The following is a 7,570-nucleotide window of genomic DNA, read 5'->3' as shown; positions in this document are numbered from 1 at the left end:
AGTTTGCTTAGGTTTGTCATTCATCAAAAAGGGGGAATATTGTTGATCTTAAGTTTTGATGATGACTCAAGGAACCTAAGCAAACCATAACGGCTTTAACTTTTGTCTATTAGCTTTGATGTACTTGACAGGTTTTATATGCAACGAAGTTCTAGAGTTAGAATGGAGCATGGACCAAGTCTAAAGGATGAGCTATGGACAAGAATAGAAGACAATCAGTAGCCAAGTTCCTTTAGTGAGGAACTGAAGCTCCAGAGTCGAAGCTTCATTGTGTTCCAAGGAGTCTATTGTATCTTTATTATTTATTTTAGGCTTCTTGTATATATGTTAAGTACGTGGCAAATTGATAGAATTTAAGTGGATTTAATTTCGAGTTTTAAAGATTTTATTTTCCTTGTTTTAAACAAGATTTAATCTTATTTCTGAAAACTATTTTTTAAGTGAAAAATATCTTATTTATTTAAAACATTTTCTGTTTTTATTTTATCCTAATCTTTTGGAAAATCTGACTTGGTAAAACTATTTTGAAAAACGGCTTTTAACTTAGTCAAGGAAGTTGAGAAAATAAAGGAACCACTTCCTTTTGTGCGCTTCAGCTTGCTGCCCAAGCATCCACGAACTGCACTTCCTTATTTCATGGAAGTTGTGGTGTAGTGGGAGTTAAGGTAAACGTAAGGTCTCAACTGGTTTTCTCTTATATAAATAGGATCAGTTTTCTGTTTTGAAAAGTACATTTGAGCATTACAATCTTTAGTTTTTCGAAAAGAGTCAAAAATCCACTTAAGTCCTTGAGTGTCCTTGTACTTAGCATCTTAGGGGTTTTGTCTTGAGTTGTATTGGGGTAGAGTTTGGGTAAACTCTAGAGTGTGTAATTGCTTTGAGTGAAGCAAGGAGAAAGAGAGAGATTCGAGAGCTTAACTGATTGAGGGATCAGTTAAGGGGGAACTTAAGTTCATTGAGGAACTTGAGTTTAGAGTCTTAATTTGTAATAGGTTGTTTGCCCTATTATTATTAAAAGTTGAGTTTAAAATCCCTTGTAGTCGTGGTTTTTCTTCTTGATTAGGGCCAAGAAGTTTTCCACGTAAAATCTCTCTTGCACTTTAAAGTTTTTGTTTAAGTTCCTTTAAGAATTTCGCAAAAATTACCCTAGTTCCTCTACAATACAATTCACCCCCCCCCCTCTTGTATTGTTCATTCGAGTCAACAAGATTTAACCTGCCCTAATAATAGGCCTCTACTTTATTCTGATCGTATTCATGTGCGCTTTCTAACTAACATGCAATCAATAGGTTTAACCCTAAACCTGTTTATCTATGTTGGTTTAGTATTAATGCACAAATAAAAATATTATTGGCGATCACTTGAATTATAATCAAATTAACCCTAAACAAGATTATTAATTATCTTATTAAGCATGATTACAAGTACCAAATTCTCTTTAAACAAACATAAAAGGCGTGATCAAGCAATAAAAATAAATATAATCAAGAAACATAATCATCATAATAAAATTGTAATCATAAATCATAGTCATAATCATGTTAAAGAATAATAATAGCAAGATCTTAGGCATGATACTAACAAGATTAATAACAAACCCTAGCATGTCAATAAACATTAAAAATCAAAGTTTTAACCCTAAAATGATACTAACATGAATATTAATTAGGAAAGAAAATAGGAAGCATCATGGAAATCATAATTGAAATTATATTTTTTACCCTAAACATGATACTAGGAATCAAAATAATAACCTAAGCATGATTTCTATATCAAAATATCAATAAATCAATTAAAGCACTTACTTGGATGCCTCGTATCTCTTTCTAATAACGAAATACACACGTTAGTAACTTCAAGGAAAATAATAAACAAACAATTAAATTAAATAATTGAAATAGAGATTTGGGACCAAACCCTCAGAAATTAAAACCTTTCACATCTAGGGCGAAGACAACTTTGAATAATGCTAGGTGTTTCTTGGTCTTGTGAATGCGGAATTTTGTATGCAAAAGGGTTGGTTTAGAAAAGAGAAAGAAGAGAATTAGAAAACTAGAGAGTTGATGAAAATTGATGAGAATTGATGATTGAAAATGGAGGTTTTAGGAGGCTATTTATAGAGAAAATCAGCCGGACGGATAGAAAAAACAAATCAGAGTCTCGACGAGGATAAAACAGGTTAGCGCCAGACGCTAAACATTAGCGCCAAGCGCTAAGGCTAGCGCCAGGCGCTAAGGCTAGCGTTTATTTTCACGCGTTTTCTTAATTCTGATAAAATTTAGCCGTACAGAAGGGCAAAATCGTATTTTTCTTAAAACACTCTTTTATTCTGATTAAAACTCCAAAAAGTCACCAAAGTCAATTTATCAATGCTAATTGAATTAGGAATGAAAAGAACCTTCTAGAAGAATCTAGAAGATTAAAATCAATTCTAATTGCATTAGGAATGATAAATCCATATTAGGCCCTCCTCTAGATCATTGGGCCGCATATGAGTATCAAACCGAGCCCAGTTTAGTAATTTGGCCATAACTTCCTCATTATTCATCGGAATTGGGCTTATAATTTATCGTTGAAAAGCTCTTTTCGAGCCCCATCCAATTTCACCATTATTGGACCCTTGCTATGGACCAAACCAAACTGAATTGGATGTTTTCTTAAAATAGGTTTTCAAAAACAGAGAGAAGAGAAAAGAAATTAAAACCATCCGCAACACTAGACTTTCCACACTTTCACTTCATTCGATTATGATTCGACGCGAAAGGTACTCATCACCGGGTTTGGTTTTGGGGAGACATAAATGGGTGTCTACAGAAGCCCCCACTTTGACTGAGTTTGGAGAAATGCAAGTTTCGAAAATAAAAGTCAAAGTATCGATAGGGACGGAGAATGATTCAGAACGTTCTGCGATCCTAAATCATTCTTGTAACGCCGATACCTGCAAACTAGCGTTAGTTAAATAGATAAAAGAGTTAAGAAACGCGTATCTTGCACCGTCGAGCACACGTCTCTGAAAGTAACCGATTTGTTGCTGCATTTGCTGTATTTCTGTATTTTTGATAACCTTCCGCAAGCCAGGGAATGTCATCCCGCTTTTTGTTTTGACGACCTCCTACAAGCTAGGGAATGCCGCCTGAAGACTGTTACGCTTGTAACTACCTCTAATTCTGCCATGATAGACTTCTGCAAGCTAGAGAACCCCAATGAAGATTGCTTCGCTTGAAACCACCTTCTAGCACTTTGTGACCATCTTCCGCAAGCCAGGGAACACAATTGAAGACAACTTCGCTTGAAATCACCTCCAATTATTTGTGACAACTCTCCGTAAGCTAGGGAACGCAGCTGAAGATATCCTCGCCTGAAGCTATCCTCATTTGTTGCGTTAATATTCCGAGGAAAATTACCGAAGACCAACGCTTGTCGATCTTTAAAAGCTCGCTTGAACTTTGCTTCCGCTATACCAGTAAATCGGCACTTTTGCTACTTTTGAACTTGTACGTCGGTGCCTTCTGAATTATTAACCAGTATGTCGGTGCCTTTTCCGTATGAACCATTGTGTCGGTGTTTTTGATGGGCCAATGCTTAGGCGCTTTAAGCTAAGTGAGACGATCATTCATCAGGTCGATCACTTTATGCAATTGTAATCAAGCCGATTACTAAATCATGTCAAATTGCTTAGAGGGGCTAACTGGCGTACCAAGGAACTCAAAATGTTATAAGGGGTCCGCACTGAGTGGATGAACATTCTGTCGCCGCTGAAATTCTGCTGGCGCCACCTATTTGGCTCTAGCGCAAGACGTTGGAACTAACGCCAGGCGCTAAACCTTATCATCTGGCGCCAAGGCCTGTCGCTTGGCGCTAGAGTCGGGATTTTTGTATATATCCCTTTCTTCGTCATTTTCGCTGCTGCAGCTCATTTTTACTCGAGAAACCGCCGGTGAACTCAATTCACTCGTTCTTGCTCGTTTCTCAACCAAATTCACTCAAATTTGTTGCAAATCAAAGATTATTTCATCCATTTTCCCGATCTATGTAAGTTTTCTCCAAACTCACTCCAGTTTTGATAAATTTTGCATATGTTTGTTCACGAATTTCTTGAAAATTCGAAACTTGAATTGCTTTATTCACTTTGTTTGTCAAATTTTATGCCATGAAATTTCTTGATTATGTTTATTTATTGCCTTGGGAGTAATTTGAGACTTTTTTGACTCAATTGGGTGGAGAAACGAACAAATTACCATTGTTGGACCTCTTAAGGTCAGGAAGACAATGTAGCTTGTTCTTGGTGTTCTTGCTAGCAATTCTTGTCCAATTTGTCACAATAATTAACTAGTATTGCAAGAAATTGTTTGGATGCTTGAAAAATGTCGTGTATGCTCAATTTGAAATTGTGCTCTGTTTTAGTACTACGTACTCTGTTTTTGGCGAACATAGTATCATGCGGCTAGGCAAACCTTAGATACTATAGAACCTTAATTTATGATGATTTCGCACAATGTAGCATGGCTAGACAACGAGGTTCGGGTTCACGACCCCGAGACACGCGACGGGAGCATGAGCCCGTAGAGGAGGACGCCGACCCGTCCACTTCTCTTGGTCCCCTCCTTGAGTGGGATGAGCGGACTCTGTACTTCTCCCCCGTCCACCATATTTCTGAGAGGATGCGACGTGGGATCACGGTTGGTAGGACGCGCTACCATGGCTCAGGCTGCGACACACTAGGCGACCTCTACAAGATGTATATCAGTGTCGATGGAGAGGTGAGACTTCTCTGGGAGTCTTGCGGGTTGACTACACTGTTTGAGACCTCGGAGGCCATGATTGCCTCTAGCGGGGGTCATCACGTGGCTCGTGCCTGGTGAAGTTCTTTTAGGACATCACCAACACTTTCCACTTCTCTTGGGGTGAGATGATGGTCACCCCGACCGACTTCAGTCTTATTACAGGACTAGAGTTTAGTTCTGCTGCGCTGCTGTTCGACAACGAGATCAGCGTCTTTTCTCCTGAGGTTGAGGAGCTGTTGGGTCCGATTGTTGTTCGGGATCGTGCTGAGGTAGAGTCGACCCAGTTTAGCGCCAAGGGCATTCGCTGATTGAGTTTGGCGGCAGCTTTCGAGGATGATGTGACCACCCGAGAGCAGCAGGTGCACATCTTTGTGCTTATCTTGCTGTCAGAGACATTCTCCCCTGACAAGTGTAGTAGATTGCTGCTTTACTACATACTTGCGGTCCGTGATCTACACTTGGCCGGGACTTATGACTGGGCCAGCTTGGCCTATACTGACTTCGTTCAAGCGTTACGAGACTCGTGTCGACACCGGTCCTTCACGGGAAACGTCACTCTGTCCAGATTTTGGAGAGTAGTAGAGGTATACTTTATTTCCCATAAAGTTTAGCTCTAAGCTTTGGTTAGCACTTGCTATTACTTTTTGCCTTTTGTAGAACTGGTTCTACGAGTAATTTCCCTCAGTTGCGCCAGCGAGACCGTCACCGCGGAGGTTTCCAGTGAGCACCTGTTGGGGAGGCCGCCGCGCTAGGATGTCTACTGCTTGTGTCCGAGATCAAATCATCTCGGTATGATTCTTTGTATAGTTAAACACTTTCGTATTACCTTTGGTAAATTCTTATATGATAGGCGTTCTTCGCAGGAGCCTGACGTGCAGTACCGGCCGTGGATCGGCTTAGTTGTCCCTGGGTTAGCTGCGCAGTATACCGCTGAGCGTCGCTATTTCTTAAGGACATATGGAGCAGTTGCATATCTTGGAGAGAGGGTTGCTATTCAGCATTCCTCAGACACTTTTGTCATTCCTGCTCCTCTGCCGCGTCACATGTTTAATGGTGCGAGGTTGGTGAGCATGTCAAAGAGAGCTGGTACCCCTTGGCGATCTTATACGATCCCTGGGCGGTGTTATGAGGAGGAGTTGCTGCCGTTGTTAGCTCCAGTCCCTATACTGGCTGAGGATGTGGCGGTATGATTTTCATCTTTTACCTTTTGTTAAGTAGCCCCCAAGTAATGTTTTACTGACTTTGATTTGCTTTTGTCAGGCTGGACCTACTGAGTTCGTGCCACCTCGTATGTCCATCCATTATCAGGGGACATACGGGCTGATCGAGGAGATGATTTCTCCGGCTCCTGAGGATGAGCGCTTCGTGGAGCGGTTGATTCCTCGTCACCAGACTCGGGTAAGCTTTATTTATTTGCAATTTTGTTCATGTATGTTATGCATCATTAATGACTTTATTTCCTTGACAGTTCTCACGCGAGGTGGTCACGGCGATGGCACGATGTATAGATGCCTTCCGGAGCCAGCTCGTTCGGATGAAGAATGTGGCTACGTGTCGTCGCAACGACGTCGTTCAGGAGGTAGTTTCCCTTCTTATTTTTGCATTACTGCTTCTATTTTGATTGTTTCTGACTTAGTTTCTTCTTGCAGGGTCAGCCCATTCCTTCTCGTACCCGGACGAGACCTGAGGTGTGGAGAGACCCGAGCGAGGTCTATCTCGAGACATCGCCGTACTGGCTCTGGTGGTCGGGGTGGTCGTTCTAAGGCTAGTCGCACCGAGGCGGTGGAGGGCTCGGGCTCTTCATCTGAGGGTGCACGCGCTGCGCCGGTAGGCCAGGGAGAGGCTACCTCGGGTCTTAGAGGTGGTGGGATGTACGAGGTCGGCTCGTCATCGCAGCAGCCTCCGCAGCCTCAGCCTTAGGTTTATCTTGGGTGAACGGGTCCTGAGCTGAGTTTTCCACCTCCCGAGGAGACTGGAGCTGGTGCTGGAGCTGATGGAGAGGTTACTCCTCGTACTGCGCAATTTTATGACATGATGGGCGTCTCTCATCATCTACGTCCTCCGACGCTGTAGTTTATTCTGTGCTTTTTTTATTTTGACTTTGTATATAACTTTGCCTTTATTAGACTCATTTATTAGACATATTTGTATATACATACCACTATGAGTTTATTTATTTAACATTTATTTATTATTTTTTCATTTTTATGTGCATGTTTGTGGGTGCAAAGAATTGTGATAATTAGTAATTTTGCGCAAAAATTCCGTCATTTTTTTTATCGATGGAGGGTATCCGACTCTCCTCCAAAAAATAAAAATATTGGATTTACAAAAGGAAAAATGGAAAAGAAAATTCCAACCTTTCAACTTTTTCTTTACAAAAATCCAACCTTTTGATTATTCCTCAAAAATCCAACCTTTATACCCCTCCTTCTTCAACAGGTCCATTACCTGTTGATGACCGATTTTTGTAAGCCATATTCCACGTGTCAGCTATTAATAGGTTAATTATTTTTTTAATTATTAAAAAACAAAAATAATTTAAAGGAAAAGGAAAAAAAATCAGAAAACCAGCTCCACCCTCTCCCTTCCCTGACCACCCCTACCCACTGCCCACTGGAACCCAATGCACAGCCACCAACACTCACGCCCAGCCACCAACTCCACCGCCCAGCCACCAACACTCACGCCCAGCCACCAACCCCACCGCCCAGCCACCAACACTCACGCCCAGCCACCAACCCCACCTTCGTCCAAACCCAAACCCCGCAACTTCAAAACGCCCA

Source organism: Chenopodium album, chromosome 5 (assembly GCF_948465745.1).
Source record: "Chenopodium album chromosome 5, dcCheAlbu1.1, whole genome shotgun sequence".
NCBI classification, from domain to species: domain Eukaryota; kingdom Viridiplantae; phylum Streptophyta; class Magnoliopsida; order Caryophyllales; family Amaranthaceae; genus Chenopodium; species Chenopodium album.
This window is presented reverse-complemented; position numbering follows the sequence as displayed.